The sequence below is a fragment of the Leguminivora glycinivorella genome, chromosome Z (assembly GCF_023078275.1).
Source record: "Leguminivora glycinivorella isolate SPB_JAAS2020 chromosome Z, LegGlyc_1.1, whole genome shotgun sequence".
Classification (NCBI taxonomy): Eukaryota; Metazoa; Arthropoda; class Insecta; order Lepidoptera; family Tortricidae; genus Leguminivora; species Leguminivora glycinivorella.
In genome coordinates, this window is record NC_062998.1 from 22,486,212 (window position 1) to 22,510,296 (window position 24,085).

General features: G+C 35.5%; 1 protein-coding gene and 1 long non-coding RNA gene across 2 annotated transcripts in view; one reads left to right on the plus strand and one right to left on the minus strand.

Annotated features, from left to right (window-relative positions):
* The window catches only part of LOC125240945, a 54,226-nt gene that overhangs the window by 25,330 nt on the left and 4,811 nt on the right, over nt 1-24,085 (minus strand). The window lies entirely within an intron of this gene.
* Nucleotides 9,756-14,028, plus strand: LOC125240946. The gene is made up of 6 exons (XR_007178697.1): nt 9,756-10,266; nt 10,560-10,662; nt 10,968-11,089; nt 11,336-11,406; nt 11,875-11,970; nt 13,630-14,028. It is a non-coding gene; the product is annotated as an uncharacterized LOC125240946 (long non-coding RNA).

Sequence of the window (24,085 nt, forward strand, 5' to 3'; positions counted from 1 at the left end):
ATTCCAAAGAATAGTTTGTTTCCCTAACCAACTTGATAGAATTTACCTTGAAAAACCAGTTAGCAACACTAAGTGTCCCGCAGCCACACCGAAAGATCAGAAATTGCTACCGCAATTATTAATTTCACTCAAATAAATTAAGTAATAACAGTTTTTATAAATTACCAGTTTTACCACATATTTTAAGATAGTAAACACCACATTTGAAGTCCATTAAAACCATATAAATAGTAGTAATTAAATTATTTCTCCACAATACACGTTGACCAATTATAATTTAAGACCAATCATAATAGAACTCTACTTTCATAGAAATAGTGTGTGACTCTACCCTACTCCTATTGTTTTTCCTACTCTAACATATCTGAAACACAGACCCTCACTTACCATAGATCTTGTGTTCAGAATATGTACAAGTGTATCCCTACTAGAACTGTACAGTTCAGCCAGCGAAGCTGAGATAGGCAACCTATAGGCTTGAGTTCTGATCCCCCCTCTGCTCTTGCCCGCGGGCTAGGGTAGCAGAGAGTAGATCGCCCTATCCGTGTATATATCCAGTATTCTAGGACATACCAGTACCAGCCACATGGGAAACCCAGCTGCGATCAAACTTTACTTAGATATGGATCAATCACAACCGAAATCCCCAGCGACCAACTATATATATTTATATTTATTTACTCGGTGCTCTGGTCCATGCTGGCGACCAGAGCACCGAGTAAATAAATATAAATATATATAGGACCCCAGCCTCAAATACTGCCGACTTCAGTGAGCAAGGATTACTCCTAATGTCTTTCGTCAATCGTGAAAGTCCTCACTTCCATCTAACAGTTGGACTCTTTGAGACCGGTGAGAAAGTACGCTTTTGTAAATATAAAAAAGCGCCCAAGCCTCCACTTGGAACAAAAAGACCCCTAAACGCCTTATGTTTAACAGCCGCAAGGTATAAAGCGCTTAGCCGGACAACAGTCTGTCACAAACAATGATCTGGCTTATAACTTTCACAAAATAACCCCATAGAAAATTACTAAATTCAATTTTACTGACCAACTAAACAAACGAGTGAAGTTTTTATAATCTAAGCTTAGTTTTGCAAGAATTACTCCCTACAAAACCAAACACAGACTTATCTCCAAGCACCAGCCATACATCGACCCAGTCTTTGTATTGCTTGACGGCACTCATGAAACAAAGCACAGAAAACTTCACTATACACAACAATTTAAATGTAACACTACACTATAAATAGAACACTAAATTAACCCCACAACTGACGGTAAAGCAATTCCACCACAGGTCCAAGTTCAACTGTACGACGATATTGTCCCCGCACAATCAAACAAAGACACAATTTCAAAGTTTACAATCACTTAGAATAATTTCCAAGTAAAAACAAACAGAGAAACGATAGCAGAACAACTTCACTCACCAGTATAACACACGAAAGCCAGAGACACTGTTAGTCTTGTGGATATTGTAAGAATGACGCGCGTCGGCCCGCTCCGACCCTTTTATAGATTCTCTATAAGAGACATACCAGAGACTTAACAGAGACGTAATGGATACATAACAGAGACATAATGGATACATAACAGAGACATAATGGATACATGAGACATACTGGAGACTAGAGACATACTGGAGACATAATGGAGACTGGAGACCTACTGGAGACATGGAACAATGGATAGCCACTAAATTACGCGCATAAGAAAAAGATCATAACTGTTTTGTTTACTAAGCCGTAGTGTTGAGTTCCTCACTCGTGAGGCACCTCATTTGTACCACTCATATTGTTAATTTGTCGCAGTACTTCACACGGCAAAAATGTATTGCATCACACTTCAACTCACCGCACCTCATTTTACTCGCTTGTGACAGTCGCAACACAAACACCTCACGCCTCACAAAGCATTCACGTACTTCAAATGTCACAAAAACGTCAAAACTCATCATCCACACGCGCGCCTCGCGGCCCTCAAATACTCGCTCGCAACAGTAGCAACACAAACACCTCATTCCTCACAGATCATGCACATACTTCAAATGTCACAAAACGTCAAAAACTCATCATCCACTCGCGCGCCTCGCGGCAGACGCGGCCCTCAAACTCCGTCGCGAGAGTCGACACCTCAAATGAAGTGATCAACCACACGTTCAGTTATCGAACTACAGACCTTATGGCCGGGACAAAAGGTCCACCGATAAAATAAAATGTATCGTTTGACTCGTTTGTACCGGAAATCGCTTTGTACCGGAAAGACAGAAGAGGCACTGTGACAACAACACTTCAAAAATCCTTTCAAAGTGAAACAGATAGTTACGTTTACCATAAGAGGGAGTGAGACAGACACACGCGGGCTTCAAATTTGCCTCACCACAAAAACGTTACACATGACTCGAAAAAAAACAATCTTATGCGCCGCAAGTTTTCATACATTTTACGCCTTTTTGATCCCAGGATAGTTAACTTGCTCGCAAAAATCGCGCGAAAAATCAGACGATTTCGCGTGAACCACATCTTTTGTCTCTGTCGCATTTGTGAAGTCATGAATAAATGCAGCTGAGATGCAAAATGTTGTTTTTCGCGGCAGGTCTTCATTTTTGAATTTTTTGATAGCTATTATTGTGCTAACACATTGACCAGTATAACGTGATCTACCGCAGCAATAGAGTTTGTATGGCTATTGTTATGTGTAATCAGGGAGCTCTCTTAGACTGGACGTTGAAATGGTAACTCAAGTGTTTTGAATATTCGGAATACCAAGCATACCAACACAGAGGGCCAACCACTGAGAAGATGCGTTTACGAAGCTTGCTTAAAAACAATTACAAGATTACTGACCGAAATATAATATAAATTATGTGAAGCATGGTAGTTTAATTAAGTATTTAATCAGTAATAGAAAGAATAATTCATTTCTTAATTCAATAGAATGATAAATAAATCCGACACGAAACGTAATTCACAGGCGGTTGACGTTGACAGTAATGACAGTTTACAGAAGAAAAGTTAGTTTGTACGTACTTAGTTGCATTAGCAATATTTGCATAAAGTTTAGTTTTGTCCTACAGTGATAATACTAATAAATGAGCCAAAATGTAATAATGGTGACAACTTTTACACAATCAAATATACCTGTGATTCTGCCTTAGTGTCATTTGTGTTGTGTGCAAAAAAATAGTGAAACTGAACTGAAAAGACTTACCGGCGTCGCGAATGTTGATGGTGTTTTTAATTACTATCATATTGCTTTTAAAACACATGGAGTGGTAGGTTTGTTATTTTTATGTAAAAGTGGTACTAATTATAAAACAATACGAACTTTAGTTTGTTTTAAAACATGCAGTTTTATGGTAACTATGCTAATCAAAGTATGTTATTATTAAGCTGTTAATAATATGAAACCACTGTAATTTGTAGCAGTAATTTAAATGGAACAAACTGTAAATAATATTATTCAATGGCAAAATTAGACCCAGTTCCATAAAAACATCAAATTAAGTTGTTATGCAGGCCTCTATGACAGTCCTTGAAATATTTTTTAATTTTATCTATTTTCTCTTGTTAAATGTTCAAGTACTCATTATGACTAATGAAATTTAGTATGTATAAAGGATATTTACCTAGTACACAACTACACATACTAGTTTTTGTTGCCGATGGATTTTGTCAAACAGCCGATGCTAGAAATTATATATATATACAGATCAGTACCTCACCTCATTTGAAGTAAGACATTGTAACACCTCATTTTTGGAAATGAGGTACTCATACAAACTCATTTGAAATTGATGTCCTACCCATCACTACTAAGCCGTACGCCCTACGTAATAAAGTTCACGATCATCACGCGGATGTTTGCCTATTAACACGTGCAGATTGCAGCTGTTTTAGAAAGAGACAGAGCTATTGGAATTGATACCTATGTAGTCCAATAATGGAGCGTTAAGTAAATCGATAAATACTTTTACGTTAATATTATTTTGAAAAAGATTTATAAGATAGAAGTAATTCGCAATGAAATATCTCATTTGTTACTTAATATTACGTTAAATGATATACTCAAGGAGTATAATAATCAATATAAGTGATTATTACCTCTGACTTGTAATTGGAACCAAGACGCAATATCGGAACGCCATTCGTTTGACAGATCAGATTGTTAGTGTCAACAATCCATCCATGTGAATATAGTTTGTAAATAAGCTTTTTCCAATAAGTTGTGCATCGAATTATAGTGATTTCTATGACTGATGACATAACTAAACATGTGATTAACCATCACAGATATTATTTGTTAAAATATTCAATGAAATCCCGAAGGAAATATGCACCAAAAAGTTGGTCAAGGACAAATTGATTCGCCGTAAGTTTTATATGTAATAACGAGTCAATTTCCTCGTCATAGACGCTTGTTCTGTTACAACTCGCCCCCGATTGGAATTCTTTTACAAAATACAAAGTAGTTTGTAAAAAATTTCAATCTTATTTAGCAAAAGAAGCAATAAAACTGAAGAAAAGAAAAATATCTCTAGATCAGTCGGAAATATCCCCCCATTTCTAATCGTGTGGTGTGTATTCCAATACTATGCAACTGCTAGCGACTCAGTTTTGAAATCAGCTCATTAGAATCTCGACAATGAACCATGATAACTCCTTCCTCAGAGTCCACGCACCGCCAGGGATATCAGGTTGTGAATCTGATAGGTCCTACTAACCCGTTCTTGCTAGCTCGTTCCCCGGTCGCGGCGAATATTCATTCCATCCACACTGTTGGACCGGAATAATTACCGTAATAATTTCAACGAGTTCACAATAACTTCCCACGCAATTACGAAGAAACCTTTAGAGCTCTCATTATAAGTCCAGAGCCTTCAATCTCCATTGTCGGAACTCAAACCAATTTCTCTACCTAATCACTCCAGCCACAGGTTTTGGCGCATGTCTCATACTTGAATAAAATATACCGACTTAAGGGTTGTTTGGGTGTTTTTTTTTTTTTTTTATAAAACAAACCTTAAATGACATAGGCATGTACCTCAACTCGGTACCATATCATTATTTGATCAAATGTAGAAATTATTTGATGATACTAAACTTCACATATTTGAACACATAACAAGGAAACAATTATTGAAAAGAGCCTCGTTCTCACTAGACGATATCGGCCCTTAAATATGTCGATTGTCAAATACATCCCATTCAAGATGAGGTGTGTGGTTTTCGTATGGGTCTTATTACCTTGTGTAGTAGTAATCATAAAAAACTACCCTTGAAATGGGTCGAATCCATTGGATTTTAACCTAACCAATAAGAATTTTATGATTAATGTGTTCCCAAAATTCCCACCTTGTTTGTTCCCGCAAATTCCGACCAAACTAGTTTTGACCACCTTCCAGCGCTGTCTGTCTGTATCAATCCACTCATTCCATAAAATAAAACATTCGAGACACACTTTCATATCTTACATCCGTCATATCCAGCCATTCAATCTATCAAACATACATCTATAAGCATTCATCACCTCTAACTTATACACATACACTCGTTCATTCCTCCTCAATTACGCTTTCACTCGATTGTTTACAGAAAGCCAACGCTTTTAAAAGTAATCAAAATAAAGAATAAAAATGGAAATAAAATAACATAACTTCAAAAATTCACGTATCCCATAATTTACCCCACTCTACCCTGACTCGAAGGCAAAGAAAATTTCAATTTATTTATGATAGGTTTCATGTTATACATCTATATTTCATTTTATAAAGTAATTACTAACCGCAAGAAATTTGACAATGTGTGAAAATTGTTTGATGCACATACTAAAAATAAAATGTTCGTACGAAACAAAATATTATATTTTATGGTCACATTTTAACTAGAGTCAATTACTGTAAGGACACTACCCTACTTTCACTTTCCTTGTCTTTGTTTTTTTTTTTCTACAGTTCATAGCGCAAGATTGATAGCATAAAATGCAAAAATTTAATAAAAGTAAATATAGTCAGCAAAAAAAAAATAGTGGCCCTCCCTACTCCGATCTTTGTAGGATAAAATACTGACCAACTTATGCTTAGAAACGAGGATTTGCACTGATGCCTACCGACATCGTACAGTATACCACCCTATATAATGTAAAACCGATAACGCATAAATAATAAATATCACTGCTAACTGTTCTAAAATGAAAATTTGTTTGTCAACCGCTCTTAATTTTTCTGATGTCCAGGTAGACTAGATACATTTATGATGTTCAGTTATTGTTATATTAAAAGAATCTAAGCATACAATGCATGTTCAATACATTCTTCCTACAAAATAAAGATTAAAAAAAAATTCTTGTCCATATAATGAACCGACTTCTTTATCTAGATAATAAAAAATCCGTATTATAGATTTACATCCACCATACACCATTTTATAATCCTAGGAATGAAACTACTAAGTGACAGCAAAACTATATGATGGGCTAGCTAATAAGGCCCTTTACCGCCCAGACCACTATATTAATAAAATTAATTTCAGACAAAATTTGTCTACTACCACCCTGATAATAATAACACTGCATCTCAATAAAATTTTGAAGAACTCATGACGCATTTAAAATAATGATAATGATGATGATGATAAGAAAGAAAAATAATAATGTACCACATAAATATGTCGCAATAAATAAACATTCTTTACTAAGAAGTCATTGACTTGTAACCAATGTACTCATAGAATTTACATTACACATCATGTAATGTTCATAATAAACGCATAATACAATTTTGCAAAAAAAAAAAGTAATTGCAGTTTTGAAGTGGTTTTCATGTTTTCAATTTTTTCCCGCAAAATATGATGTATCCTTAATTTTGATATGGTTTTGATATTTTTTGTAAAATATAATGTAACATCAAATTTGATGTGGTTTTGATAAAATATATTCCTTTTTTTTTTTTCAAACTATCTGCAAAATTTTATTTTGGTTTTAATTGCCTTATGATAAAATACAAAATGATGTCATAAGTAGGTTCAAAATACTTTTATTTGATTGAATAATAATGTAACAAAATAATAAATTTCTTAAAGCGAGCTTAAACTTGCATTGTCCTCTTCTATGTTTGTGTCCTCAATATTGTAAAACATGCCCCGACAGTCCTTTGCAACCTCAGCAGGGTTAGCACATGATTGCCACGAGAATATGTCGCCGCGAGATAGACTACCCGTCCTTATGTCATTAATACAGTTAGAAGAAGACGTGTCATCTATCTCGCGGCGACATACTCTCGCGGCCATTATGTGCTAGGCCTACTGACAATCCATTCCTTCTTCATGGCATTCGCAGCTGCAACAAACTTAGAAAATTGTTAACAAACACGACAATGGGCTGAGGAACTTGATCATGGTGTCTCTCCTCCTTTTTTCTCCCTCATACTTGGCCAGTTCCATGATGAGTTCTTGAGCAGCTAATGATGATGGTTAAATCCCGCCGGCCCTCCTCAGAGGCATTTCCACCGGCCCTGGCCCGACGCAAATAGATAACATTTCAATATCCTCCTAACCATTCTCTTCTCAGTCGGTGTAATTGCCCAGGACACCATGAAATCTCTTCCGAAAACACGCTGCAGACCCGATCACAATCAGCATAATCACAGAAGACTCAGTCATTTGAACACAGCAAAACTAATCAATATTTTCTTCATCTCCAAAGTCGACTCCTTATTTGTACAATCAATGGCAAGTTTTTGAGGATTACAACCTACTTCCAGTTTTCCAAAAATATCTCTCACTCGAATTGTAAATAATGAAATACCACATTAGTAACATTAACTACTCTCTAAAACTTGTTGTAAAAACCACCTTCATTCAATTTTTAAAAAAAATTACAAAAAAAAATAAAATATTTTTATTTTTTGAAAAAAAAAAAAAAACAAAGTCGTAAATATGAAAACAAAATAAAATGGTATTTTAAAATAAAATTACAAAAAGTGAAGCAAAAGTAAGATTCGAACCCACCGTCGCATGTACCGTCCCATACATTAGTCCACCCCTATACTGCCTGAGCTACGAACGAATTAAGGATCCGGTCGAATTTAGCCATCAAATAACTAACGGACGAAGGTATTTTATAAATTCCCAATTATTTTATGTAAAGTTTAAGTTTACTTGAAACATTTTGTTTTACTTAATTCACGAACATGAAATAATATGTAATGAATACTCTTATCACAAATTAAAACTTTTCTAAGATACAAATCACATTTGAAATCTAAAATAATCAATATTGTTGAAATTTGAAGTGTTTTCAGCGCACTATTTCCGTAAAATTGTATGTAATAAGAAGGAATAATATGTAATAAAATGTCATATACAATCAGTTTCTAAAAACCATACCAAATCAATCACTGGTTCGACTAAATACTAGGTAATATTTGTTTGTATCTGTACTCACTTGCTTTGTGCATTTTTCTTGCAGAATTTTAAACACTGATCACCACTATTCACCATTGCACTTCACTGATGCTATATAATAATTATTTTAAACACTTCTTTCTGACACACAAACTGCATTTTTCTTTTGAACAATCGTAAACACAATTTTCGATTATAACCAATACGTTAAAGCGACACTCACTTTTGTCCCTTGCGACGGCGAGATAACGCTACAAACCACTTGTACGGATAAAACAAATGTATATTCACTGAATTTGAACTAACTTACATTATTTTCTTTTCACAAATCCGTAATGTATCCAACCTAACCTCAAATTAGCCGGCTTTTGTTTCGCACCGTAGTTAACCCTCACATTTCTCTTCGTGTGATAATAAGACGTCACTAAAAATCACACGTGCTCCTACACTATCAATTACACTAATTATTTGAAGCTACATAACACTATAATTTCAGTGAAATCGTTTTCTAAAAAAAAAATAATAATCTCGCGCTTCAAGTTTTGTAAAGAACTGTCATCCTTCATCCTTAACCGTTTTTTTTTCTTTTACAAATTGTCCTCATGGGCGTATTTTCATTGTAAACACACTAATGTGTTTTGAGTAGTCACAAACATTAAATGTAGATAAATTTGAACCAGGTTTGATTTGTGCATATTTCATTATCAACAAAACAATTATTTGATATCATAAATTTAGCCTATCATAATGTTCAAATATTTGACTAGTTATTAGAAATATATAATTGTTTTTTTTTTTTTCATAATTTAATGAAATCGAACGAAAACTGTCGTGTAAATTTGCCTTAATGCGTAGGAAATTGCGTGTACGCAACTTAGATTATAGTGTGACCAGGTTTTAAAAAAATATATTGTGAGATTTTTTAAGGAGCTACCAGACGGTCGGACCGCACTTGTAAGGGGACATGTGTTAGGCCCTATTTACAAAATACCGTTCAGAATCTACACAACTTGAATAGTTTGATGTGATTTAAGCAATAGAAAATTAAATTAACAAAATCTTTTGTATTTAAATACATCTATTGTATTAATTTTACTATAATGAAGTAGAGAAAAGTGAAGTAAAGTTTTGTAAATGACAACACCGGACAATAAATTACTGAATTACTGAATATCTTTTGTCAAAAATGGTATGACCATCAAGCGTACCAACTTAAAAACAATGATAGTTTGTGTAATGTCACCGATAGAACACCTTTTGGCGGAGATATATGTTATCTGTGGTTAAATTATTTTCTCTAATCTATGTCATGTTTACCGCTAAACCGCTCTGTTCGCGAAAGAATGGTAGATCCGTTTTTGTTTTCTATAAGCTCGTCATTAATTACGCGATCTACAATTAGAATTATTTAAATATTTGCTTTATTTTAATCGGCTTAAACAAACGACAGGCAATTCGGCGCCGACGCCGGTCATGTGCCGTCCATATTCGCCATTTTGTCATTTGTCCTTTAAGTAAGAAAATGCAAACAAAACATTATTTGCCCTAAACATGCGTTACTCTCAAATAATATTGCCGAATGCCGACAAAGTGATCTTGTTTTATCAAACTGAACTCCGAACTGCAATTGCAATGTAATTTTCCGATAGCGAAAGTGAGGTTATGAAATTGACATGACATTTAGTGAATGCAATGCAATGGACATGTGTTTTGTTGTGTTTCTCATCAAGATAATAGAAGAATCTAGTGCTCATACTCATGATCTAATGAGCAAACAGTCCATGCAAAGGATGTCTTAACGGGCCATGTCTCCCCTGATAAAATTATTAAGTTACCTACTTCAACGCAGCTTTTCAAGAAAGGTAAGTCCTTGTTTTATTATTTGATGTGTTTTCAAACAAGTCGTTGTTTTCGAAACCCAGCAGAACATACTTGCGAACTACAATAAATAGACCAAATATATATGGTGAAATGTTGCTTATTTCGTTGTTTTATCGTCAGATAAATTAATGATTAGTAAATTTCCCACGTTACTTTCTGACTTTCACATTCCCTAAGAGGATCTTAAATATTCTAAATGTACGTGAAATAGTCCTAACTATCAAAATATATTTGCTACTTTCAATGAGGTTTATATGGTTGTTTGATTTTTCAGTCAACATCTAATTGGAATTTACAATGCCCGATATTTCTACACATCTGCCACAAATTTTATGGAAAACAATATTTATAGAAACTGAACATACCTTGGTTAAACGGTAAGCATTAAAATTATATCTTTGACTAATTTATTTGATCTAGGCTACCTAACTGTACTTGGAACTTGTAATGTTGTTTCCGTTCCAACCAATAAAATTTCTCAAGCTTATGGATTATGGAAAGCAATATTTGTAGGACCTCAAATGAATGTTATGGCATTTAATAATAGGCATTGAAACTTGTCCAAACTTTAATTTTGTATTTTTGTATACTTAAATAAAATTATGTAGATTAAAAATCCAGACTTAGCATAAATTTTGTTTGTGTTACAATGAGTTTAAATAGTGTATGTATCAATTTTCAGTATATGAAATGGATTATCATCACTGAAGAACATCAACCAGCTGTCGGCAATGTGCAGGTGGACTGAGGAATTTTCCGGTGTGTCTTTTTATGGACTGTACTCCGTCTTAGCACTATCCTCAAGTAAGTACAAAAAATCATTGCCACTAAACAGCTACTTTTTAACTTAATTAACTCTACTTAGTGAGTAAAACGACTCGGCAGGAAATTTTACATAGAAACATGGATATGGTTGTTCTTCTTTTTTTTTTCTTAACCATGAATGGCCCAGATAAATATAAACAATCTTAATGATACATATTTATAAATAAGATTCCTTAAACATACATACACCCTATTTTAACAAATTTTTCATATATACAATTTCAGGTTTTACCCGAGAGGCCATGCTTCAGGTTGGACCGTCTTCCATATATCTACTGACTTCATATAAATGAAAGGTACTTCTTTTTTTTTTTTTATTATAATAGCTCGTTCTAATTATTAAATTTAAAGGAGAACAGCTCATGGCATTAATATTATATTTAGATAATTTAGGCGAAGTATAGCGATGGCAATAAGCTATGAAGTGAAAATTGAACTTAAATGAACTTATCCTAATTCTATTGGCTAAGCAAACTTATTACTAACTCATTTATGTCCTAGCTCATGTAGATATGAACTGCACGGCAGAGGTTCTCAAACTTTTTAATATTTTTTTTTCCTTTTGTAAATTTTGTAGTATGCGTTGTTTTTTCTGACACAATATTTCTCACGGGCGTGTCTTAGTTCCAAAATTAAGCGACGCGCCCCCGTGAGTAGATAAGTGAAATAATATTGTTCCTATTTGGCAGAACCCCACTCTAAAACTAAACCCTTTTCTTACGCTATCTACATGAACATTTCTAATCTCTGACGTTTCCTTTCAGTGTACTAAAGGCTCACTGATCTACACTACCAGCTCATGCTCAACGTTACTGAACAACAAAGTAATCCGACAATCAGACTGGACCCGGTCATGTTAGGTAAGTTTACATACTTAATGCGTACCACATACTACATACTTTTTCTGAACCTCAGTAAAATATGGTTTTATAATGATAATAGTGCTTATTATCTATGCCTGCTTAACAGGAATATTACAAATTTCAATCAATTTTCCTGAAATTCATTAAGCAATTGTGACAACGATCAAGCAGTGGTGGAGTTAGGGTATGGCGAGGTACGACCTCCCAGATGCTGGTAATTCTAATATTTCGTAGGATATGTTTGACATGGTTGTAATGAAGTACAGTATGTTGGCATACTTCTGACTTGTGAAATATTGTATAAAAGCTGTGTACACAATCTACCGAACATAATAATTGTATGGTTTTACACTTACTATTTTAGACTAGCCTACAGCTTATCATGTGAGGTAACGAACTCATGTCATATGGAGCTATTAAAAATCTTATTTATACATACATACCTATTTGTATTACTACAGTAAAAATATATACGTATAGAAAGTTGAAATTCGTACAGTGGATTTAATTTATTGAAATAATTGGCAGATATAGGCTATGGTGACCTCTCACCATCAAGAGGGACGTATGCTTGTTTACTACGGATGTAATATGAAAATATATGATGATTTATAAGCTAATGAACTAAATTAGTCCTAACATGATTTTTACGTATAACCTAAAAGACAGACATCTGTTCTTCTCACGGCTGCATTACAGTGACAATATTTGGTACAAACAATTTGCCAAATTATTGTATGATGTATGAAATACTGTGAGCCAATTTGTAGATTATAGAGTTACAACTGAAATGCAAACAAACCATCCATCGAAGGATGTACTTGTCATAATACCACATGCGTGTAGCTATTCAGCATTCATAGAAAAATGGCGGGACGCCCCATATAATATTGTACTTCAGCGCGACAATGAATAATCGCGCCCCCATAACAATTAGACTAAAGCCTATCTTCTTGTATTACTAGGTCTTAAATCTAGGGTTTAAGTATCCTAGGATTATTTTAGGAAAATCATCTTACATCTAGACTAGTAGTTATCCTGCCTATGAATGAAATTCTGTATAACAGGCGCCTACTAAGAATATACATATCAGAGTGTTCATGGACTATATAAGACAGCATCGAAGCTGCCAGACGCTGCGATGTGAAGCGCAAATGTGATGTAAAGCTTTCAAAATAGCCCTGAAGATGGCAGAGCCTGTTAAGAAAATATACTGGGCCTATAGAGAACTATTTGTTTTAACATGAAATTCTATTACTATTGTACATTGTGTACACACTTATGTTTCCAATTCCGGTCACGAGGTGGCAAACTCTTCTAAAGTGCTTAGCTCCGCGCCTCCGGCCTTTTATTTTAGGTACATGGGTATTTTTTCTATAAGTACCTAGTATTTTACGTACTAGCCCCGCCTATCCCACAGCTAGAAAAACATACATTAAGGCACAGAATAAATAATAGTACTGCGCATAGGCGCAAAGGAACGTCAAGATGTGCCAATGCCAACAATTGCTACGTAGCAATGCAACCCGAATGGTGCTAAAATTGCCTAATCGGGACAATATTTAGTTCAACCACTGCGATTATGAGCTAATTTCCTAGAAATATATTTTGTCATAGTTTACTATGCTAATTTAATTTTATTATTTTATGTTTCAGAAGATACCAAAGATAGGGGATGAACATACAATCGATTCTGCATCGATGCATGACTTCGCTCGGAACGCGGCAAGAATTAACAATGGAATAAAATACTACAGACGTGTTTATTAACAATAAAGTTATTTTTGTTTTTATGAAATAGTGATTGAATAAAAATATTAGGTATATGAGTTTTATTTAGAGATGAAATAAGTCAGAAATACAGCACACCCACTCGTCTTCACAGCAACAAATGCAGCCTGGCAAGGCTATAAAATAAGGTTATTAAAATTCTGGTTGCTCGGCACCAAAAGTAACCTTGCAACGGCTACTTCCTATTATTTATTTGTAAACCTTGGTATCCAAGATGTGTTCTACAGAGCACATCTTAGATCCCTTGGTCACGTCACCAAATGTAACTAAACCTCCGCTCACCTTACTTACTTACTTACTTACTTGACTAACCAACAGCACAGCTAACCCCCCTTTAAATATATCCCGTAAATTTGGCCTTGTGATCGTCTAGCGTGAATAAATAGAACCCTTCGATGTGAACCGCGATAACCTAGATCCTTTAATGAGTATCAGCTGTATTTTTGACTAATATTTAAATTTTTAATTATTTATATTTTAAAGAAGAATAAAGGTTATTGTAGCATAATAATATAGTGTTATAGAAGAGTATTTTATCAGATTTAGGCCTAGAAAGTTATATGTGAGAAAATTAATGACGTGATGAAGAAATTTTAGAATAAAAGTTAGTGAGTGAAACATACATGAAATAAATATATAAAAATATTTTGGTAATCATCCGCTACGCCTTATTAGTGGTCCCGGCTTGGGCAAGGGCTTGCGATACGGTATGGGACCCCTGACCTGATCAAACCACTTATCAGGATCCTAAGCAAGTAAGCCTGAAGGGCTATCTATCTACGAACTAACCCCCTTTTTGTTTTGTTCCTTTTTCCCTAGCTAAACCCCCCGTTCCCCAATACTGCTAATAGACCATAACTTCTCGATCTTTCTAATGTTTTATCGAAACACCGAGCAGTTGCTAACTTTTATAAAAACTAAGTAAGTCAAACTTTTCTAAGCTTTTGACTTTCCATCAGTGGACGGCGCTCGCATGCCACTGGGCCCTATAACAAACCTATACTTTTTATTCCAAAGAATAGTTTGTTTCCCTAACCAACTTGATAGAATTTACCTTGAAAAACCAGTTAGCAACACTAAGTGTCCCGCAGCCACACCGAAAGATCAGAAATTGCTACCGCAATTATTAATTTCACTCAAATAAATTAAGTAATAACAGTTTTTATAAATTACCAGTTTTACCACATATTTTAAGATAGTAAACACCACATTTGAAGTCCATTAAAACCATATAAATAGTAGTAATTAAATTATTTCTCCACAATACACGTTGACCAATTATAATTTAAGACCAATCATAATAGAACTCTACTTTCATAGAAATAGTGTGTGACTCTACCCTACTCCTATTGTTTTTCCTACTCTAACATATCTGAAACACAGACCCTCACTTACCATAGATCTTGTGTTCAGAGTATGTACAAGTGTATCCCTACTAGAACTGTACAGTTCAGCCAGCGAAGCTGAGATAGGCAACCTATAGGCTTGAGTTCTGATCCCCCCCTCTGCTCTTGCCCGCGGGCTAGGGTAGCAGAGAGTAGATCGCCCTATCCGTGTATATATCCAGTATTCTAGGACATACCAGTACCAGCCACATGGGAAACCCAGCTGCGATCAAACTTTACTTAGATATGGATCAATCACAACCGAAATCCCCAGCGACCAACGCCAGCATGGACCAGAGCACCGAGTAAATAAATATAAATATATATAGGACCCCAGCCTCAAATACTGCCGACTTCAGTGAGCAAGGATTACTCCTAATGTCTTTCGTCAATCGTGAAAGTCCTCACTTCCATCTAACAGTTGGACTCTTTGAGACCGGTGAGAAAGTACGCTTTTGTAAATATAAAAAAGCGCCCAAGCCTCCACTTGGAACAAAAAGACCCCTAAACGCCTTATGTTTAACAGCCGCAAGGTATAAAGCGCTTAGCCGGACAACAGTCTGTTACAAACAATGATCTGGCTTATAACTTTCATAAAATAACCCCATAGAAAATTACTAAATTCAATTTTACTGACCAACTAAACAAACGAGTGAAGTTTTCTTTACGTGCTATAATCTAAGCTTAGTTTTGCAAGAATTACTCCCTACAAAACCAAACACAGACTTATCTCCAAGCACCAGCCATACATCGACCCAGTCTTTGTATTGCTTGACGGCACTCATGAAACAAAGCACAGAAAACTTCACTATACACAACAATTTAAATGTAACACTACACTATAAATAGAACACTAAATTAACCCCACAACTGACGGTAAAGCAATTCCACCACAGGTCCAAGTTCAACTGTACGACGATATTGTCCCCGCACAATCAAACAAAGACACAATTTCAAAGTTTACAATCACTTAGAATAATTTCCAAGTAAAAACAAACAGAGAAACGATAGCAGAACAACTTCACTCACCAGTATAACACACGAAAGCCAGAGACACTGTTAGTCTTGTGGATATTGTAAGAATGACGCGCGTCGGCCCGCTCCGACCCTTTTATAGATTCTCTATAAGAGACATACCAGAGACTTAACAGAGACGTAATGGATACATAACAGAGACATAATGGATACATAACAGAGACATAATGGATACATGAGACATACTGGAGACTAGAGACATACTGGAGACATAATGGAGACTGGAGACCTACTGAAGACATGGAACAATGGATAGCCACTAAATTACGCGCATAAGAAAAAGATCATAACTGTTTTGTTTACTAAGCCGTACGCCCTACGTAATAAAGTTCACGATCATCACGCGGATGTTTGCCTATTAACACGTGCAGATTGCAGCTATTTTAGAAAGAGACAGAGCTATTGGAATTGATACCTATGTAGTCCAATAATGGAGCGTTAAGTAAATCGATAAATACTTTTACGTAAATATTATTTTGAAAAAGATTTATAAGATAGAAGTAATTCGCAATGAAATATCTCATTTGTTACTTAATATTACGTTAAATGATATACTCAAGGAGTATAATAATCAATATAAGTGATTATTACCTCTGACTTGTAATTGGAACCAAGACGCAATATCGGAACGCCATTCGTTTGACAGATCAGATTGTTAGTGTCAACAATCCATCCATGTGAATATAGTTTGTAAATAAGCTTTTTCCAATAAGTTGTGCATCGAATTATAGTGATTTCTATGACTGATGACATAACTAAACATGTGATTAACCATCACAGATATTATTTGTTAAAATATTCAATGAAATCCCGAAGGAAATATGCACCAAAAAGTTGGTCAAGGAAAAATTGATTCGCCGTAAGTTTTATATGTAATAACGAGTCAATTTCCTCGTCATAGACGCTTGTTCTGTTACAACGACTTACAGTTCGGGAGTAGAAAAAATAATAAATAATTATTCTCTACATGGTGGGGCTTTATTAAATTAATAATATAAAAATATTCGTAATATCCGGACAGTCAAATTCCAAGTAGGTATTAGAATTATCCTGGTACAAAAGCACGTCATGATATCACGTCAATACACATTTTGAAAATCAGTGTAGTTATGATAGTATTTAATAGGCGGCGCTAAAAAAATGAGGTACGATTCTTAGTATGAACATTGTAAATCCTATATAAATCATCCTTGGTATGTAGGTAAGCATGTATGTATGTTCGGGTGAAATCTCGCGACTCGCCAAGGTGACCATAATGGCGTAAGGGGGTTTTTAGCAACGTCTCGGAGAGCAGTAGATGACTGTTGAAAGAAAAGTACAGTCGGCGATAAAAGCTTGTGCCAAAAATGAAATTGCAAAAAAACTTATTTTTGACCTAGGAGCGCTAATGGTATATTTCATTTCGATATGTTATTACTCGTCATAGGTTTATTGTTTGAAATACAAAAATATGTATGTATCAACTATCACTTATCAGCCAAGTTTTACTCTAGGTGTGTCTCCAGTAGAATCAGGATATATGACGCTTTCCGAGAACAAATAGTTGCGTCAGGTTATAAGGACTGAGTCGTACCAAATTTACCAAATTCAGAGTGCTTTTTCTTGGATAATTTCTAGCTTACTTTGTATAAACATTCCACCACTCAAATTGCCAGAATCACAAAATTATTATGTTAAAGTCATGTTTAAAAGCAATTCTCAACTAACTACATAGATAAAATTAAAGTGATCGCTGCACATACCTATCATTTCGCTTACGGTTAAAGACTGCTGAAGTGTGCAAAAGAAAAGCTGTCACGTATATGATCATCCTATAAGTGGAAAAGAGGCAGACTACAAATGAATAAACGTGACCATTTTTGATGACAGGCAGCGGCCGCTAGCGGCCTACTCAATTTAAGTTAACGGAATTAGTCGGACCTTTCAGTACAAACAGCTGTATTTAGAGGAACAGTGGGTGATTTCCGTTTCGATTAAACAGTTAGAAAAGCAAATTATTCATGTTATTACACATAATTTCTGAATTTAATACTCCCAATGACACTTGACATTGGTCCAGTTTTGGTCTCACTTTTGATATTCGACAGTTTTTTTCTTTGTCATCCTACTTCTATGGATCGATGAAAATAATTAGCCGACAAACTGCTGTCAAAAACTTGATTCCTGTTGACAAAACTTGCATTGAAATCATTTTCAACAGTACCTGGCAACCAAAATTAATACCATATCTGAAAGGCAATTTCTTTACGATTCCTATGAAACAATGTTAATGTACACGAGTCTCCAAATATCTACTTTACCAGGAATTCAGTCGATGCGGTATCAGTTACCAGACATTGGTTACTTTTCGATAGAAAAATCTACAACAAAAACAGTTGAAAGAAGCTGTTCGCAGATTTTGTTTAACACGTTCGACGCCGGCAGCGTTTCAGTAAGCCCTTTAGCTATGCCGGGCGTAATTATCGTAGTCACATATTTGTGTTACTGGCATAGGAATAACATGGTCACAAGGTATGTGTCAACTGGCATAGTTCAGAGGTAAATTACTAAAATGCGATTATTTTTATTTCGCGGCGTCAGTCATCTCTCTGACGTGCTGTGGGATGGTGCTAATGCTCGAAAAATACGGAAAAATAGTTTAAAACTCACAAAATGGAAGAAAACCGTAAGTAATTACTTTATCACTCAGTGTTTCTCAAACTTTAGCACTAATGAACTCAACATAGATTATTATACACATAGATACTTAAGAGGCGGCCGAAAAGGTCCATTTAAAAATTGTGTTTACTGATATATTGATTATTTTTATCTATAAAGACTGTATCGTTAAATATGGAGACAACTTTGAGTAGCCGTATTTATTTGCCATTATATTTTTTTCTTATAACAAGACATGGGCTTAATAAGGCACATAATAAGGTACGCATTTTGTCCTAGAAACTCGACGTAAAGCATGTGGTTTAGACAGCATTGACCTAATCCTCCCGAGTACCAATTACGATTTCGGACAAATGCTACTAGAAAATTCACAAAGTGCGTACAAGGCGACACAATTGCGAAAAAAAATTGTACAGTGCGAACCTCAACGACACATGATCCACAAAGCAGAATATCTAGACATAGTCTAGCCACTGTTATTTTTAAAAAATAAAGTTCATGATCTGTGTATGGCGGCCATTTAGAGAATGTGGCATGGCGCTTACGCTAACTCCGAATTTGATGTCGAATTTAACTATCATACACTGTTTATATCGATCTGGTTTAGGCACTGTTCAAACACCATGAATGTCTATTAGACATTGGCCTATGCCTAATTTTTTTTATCTATTTCTCTCATCCTGCTTGTATCAAAAATTTACGGCAATCCGGAACGTTACTCAAAAATGCGTTTTTTTTTATTATATAAATTCACCGCATTTATTCTGCAAGTACCCAATTGAACAACCATGAGGAGGACTATCAAAAAATATATTTTGGCAGCATATTAACCTTTGTTTGTCGAAATCGTACAAAGAGTCTTTGAGATATTCTCAAATTAAGCAAGATTAGGGGTTGTCCGAAATTTATTCGCTAGACCTTAATGAAAGTACCATAAAGTCCCTAAAATAAAAAAAATATCAGACCTTCTTATATCAAATAGTACTTACCAATACCTTCAGATCATACTTTCGGAACATAATAATATAAAATTATGCACATGTCAACATTTAGACCAGGTTTTTTTTGTCCCTATAATTAACGATACACTTAATAGGGAATAATACTGCTATTATGATTTAAGTTATTATATAACATTTGTCAAAATTTCGGGATCCCTTTCTTTCCCATAAACTTATTGTTCATAATTTCGTAAGTCAGAAGTTGTTATTCATATATTGGGCCCACTGTGAATATCTGATGATTTTAGGGGACCGTAGTCAACTGGGAACCCTTATAGTTTCGTCATGTCTGTCAATTAATTAATAACATAATACCGCTGACAGACATCAAATCAAATTGACATAATTTTTAAGAAAAACAAACCGCCTTCCTTTGGGGTTCTGGTGATAAATACTTTCAAATGTTGGATTATGTTACCAATTCGTCTGTATATTTTTTAATGTTTGTTATTCGATATCTCCGTTTCTGAACCAATTTTGAAATCTGGATGATTCTGAAGTACTTACAGATGAGAATGATTATCAGAACGGAACTCTAACCAGGGGCGGCTCACTCTTCATCAGCAGTTCCACTGCACCAAATGTCACTGTTCTGGACGTAAGTGCATGCTGTTCTTATAAAAATAGCAAAGTCACTATAAGTGTGCCGTTCAGATTTGAGGAGTTCCGTTCTGACCATCATCAGCAGTTCCACTGCACCAAATGTCACTGTTCTGGACGTAAGTGCATGCTGTTCTTACAAAAATACCAAAGTCACTATAAGTGTGCCGTTCAGATTTGAGGAGTTCCATTCTGACCATCATCAGGAGTTCCACTGCACCAAATGTCACTGTTCCGTACGTAAATGCATACTGTTCTTTTAAAAACTCAAAAATCACCATATGTATGCCTTTCAGATTTGAGGAGTTCCCTCGATTTCTCCAGGATCCCATCATCAGAACTGGGTTCTGAGAAAAATGGGACCAATCTGTATGCATATACATTCAATAAAAAAAAAATTTCAAAATCGGTCCAGTAACGACGGAGATATCGAGGAACAAACATAACACATTGGACACCGCGTACCCGACAATCGGGTACTCGTAAACTTTACTCAGATGCCGGCATACCCGATAGTCGAGCAAGAGCTATAAACCTTCACGCGACGCCAATGTACCCGATAGTCGGGCAAGCTTTGCATCTTCGCTACCTCAGGGCTGCCACTGACTGTCTTCTGATTATAATGTACTTATGTGGTCGAAAAGTTGGTACAGTTGATTATTATATTTATTAATTCACTTTGTATTTTTATTTACTTTACCTAATGCGATTACAAAATAATAATTCTTATTAGTTGGTTACGTTAAATCGCATAGGTACACGGGTATGTATCAATAGGAGTTAGAATTTCCGTAAATCGTACAACCTAATTTGTGTTTACGAATATTTAAGAGTGATAGAGTAGGTACTCATAGGATGATTTTAGTGAAACAAAATTCGGAGAAAAATAAACCAAGAAATTCAACTAAGAAGTAAGAACCTAACAACATTCTAATTTCTAAGCGGCAGTTCTCAGAAAAAGACAATAGGTCAGTCATAAAACAGCACTGCACTGCAACTGCGTGGAAGCAAAACGTAACAAGTAGCTTTGAATACTTACGATAATTAGTACGCTAGTACACATACCATAAGGTCGCAATTTCTTTGACAAAAGAATGTAGTTACTGTGATCATACACTTAACCCTGGAGATGTTGTTTACCATCCCTTATCTATTTGAAGTTAGCGACTCGGGTTTTTCACACCGGTCACGGTGTAAAATTTGCAATTCGAGCCATTCCGTAATGGTTTGTGATGTGCTTTGGACGTTGTTGTGTTATGTTAATTTTTATTTTGACGACTATCGGCTTGTTTCTGGACAACTGTGACTTCTGCTTTCTTACTGGACTTTGTGGTTTTGCCTCTGATTGGAATTGATAATTAATTTGGTTGTTTCTACTACGACGATGGCGAATGCTCGTGGTCCTGATGGCATTGAGCGAGACTTAATAAATATATTCGGCGAGGATGCAGTAGTTGATGAGCACAACTCTCAGCCACAATTACGCGAAGAGGAGTTAACTTCACTGTTGAATTTAGGAATTTCGTACATTAGCAATTTTGATTTTCGATGTCATGTCTTTCGGAATTTCGTACTTAGAACATTTGATTTTCGACATTGTGCTACGCACTCTTTCATTTTATGCACGTATACGAAAGTTACTTGGCACAGCCCTGAGCGTCCGCCGCTTGCCCGACTATCGGGTTCGCGGCGTCCGGCATTGAGTTGCACGTCGTTGCCCGACTATCGGGTACTGTCGGTTTCTGGGGTATTGTTCGAAATTTAGCCTGGTTGCGAAAGTGTTAAAAAAAAATACATACGAATTGAAAACCCCTTCCTTTGAGATTTGGAAGGCGGTTAAAAACGGCACGGAGTTAAAAAAATACTAAAGAAATATGCTACTTCCCGGGTTAGCTTACCGGGGTATAAAAATTAGTACTAAATTGTTAACTTATTTCATATTGGTTGTGCAATCTATAGTAAGTTCCAATGAAAATTTTGAGAACCGCTGAAATCTGTCTTAAAAATGACAAATATTTGTGCCACCCGGCACTGTATAAAGATAATCTTGTGCAATATCAAAAACTTACCAATTTTGAAACCAAAGCGTATTTAGATTTAATTTTGAATAACATAAGTGTACGTTCAATCATTTTTTATTAAATTTGAAATTTGGCAACAAAAAGGCTTAAAACACATATGTGTCACTGGCATAGGAGTAAGGATTTTTTGATCACAGACGCTGTGTCACCGGCGTCGAACGTGCATATACGAGCAATTCCCGTTAAGTTTGTACATTTTGATCACATCTCCGATTTTGATAAAAATTGGTAGGCTGATAAGTCCATGATGCTGAGCAAGATCTACTAGGTTTCCCAAAATGTCCTATGTAGTTTGTATGAAACCTTCCTTTTTTGTTACCAGATTTCTATACATTTTCGGTAACAACAAGGAAAATTTCATACAATCAACCTAGGACATTTTGGGAAACCTAGTGGATCTTGCTCAGCATCATGGACTCTATCAGCCTACCAATTTTTATCCAAATCGGAGACGTGATCCAAATGTACAAATTTAACGGGAATTGCTGATACGATCTTTCAACTTTATTCTGATAATAGCTGGATATCATCCATCACAGTTATGAAGTCAGCAGCTTGCTAAAGCCAATGCTCTTGAAATTGGGTGAGAAACTTGATTTAACGAAATCCCCCATTCACCTATTAACCGGTATAGGATGGAGTGTCTAAGAAATTCATTCATTTAAATGACACCAACGATAAGCAACCAAAATATTTAAAATAATTTTTAAGAAAAAAAACCGTCGCCTTTCGGGTTCTGGTGAAAGCTACTTGCGAATGTTGGATTATGTAGAAATGTGTTACAAGTATTTTTTAAAACTGCTTTTAATGCTTTAATTATTAGATTTAGATGGCAACACAAATGAATATACGTATAACGTTAAGGTTTGAGGAGTTTCCTCAATTCCTCATGAATCCGTATAAGAAATCGAAGCTTGACAAACTTTGACTTGAAAACTCAATATGCTTAACAAACATAACTAAATAAATGTCACTGTTCTGAACTTAAATGCATGCTTTTCTTACAAAAATACCAAAGTCACTATGAGTGTGCCGTTCAGATTTGAGGAGTTCGGTTCTGACTATCATCAGCAGTTCCACTGCACCAAATGTCACTGTTCTGGACGTAAGTGCATGCTGTTCTTATAAAAATACCAAAGTCACTATAAGCGTGCCGTTCAGATTTGAGGAGTTCGGTTCTGACCATCATCAGCAGTTCCACTGTACCAAATGTCACTGTTCTAGACGTAAGCGCATGCTGTTCTTATAAAAATGGCAAAGTCACTATAAGCGTGCCGTTCAGATTTGAGGAGTTTGGTTCTGGCCATCATCAGCAGTTCCACTGCACCAAATGTAACTGTTCTGGACGAAAGTGCATGCTGTTCTTATAAAAATACCAAAGTCACTATAAGCGTGCCGTTCAGATTTGAGGAGTTCGGTTCTGACCATCATCAGCAGTTCCACTGTACCAAATGTCACTGTTCTAGACGTAAGCGCATGCTGTTCTTATAAAAATGGCAAAGTCACTATAAGCGTGCCGTTCAGATTTGAGGAGTTTGGTTCTGGCCATTATCAGCAGTTC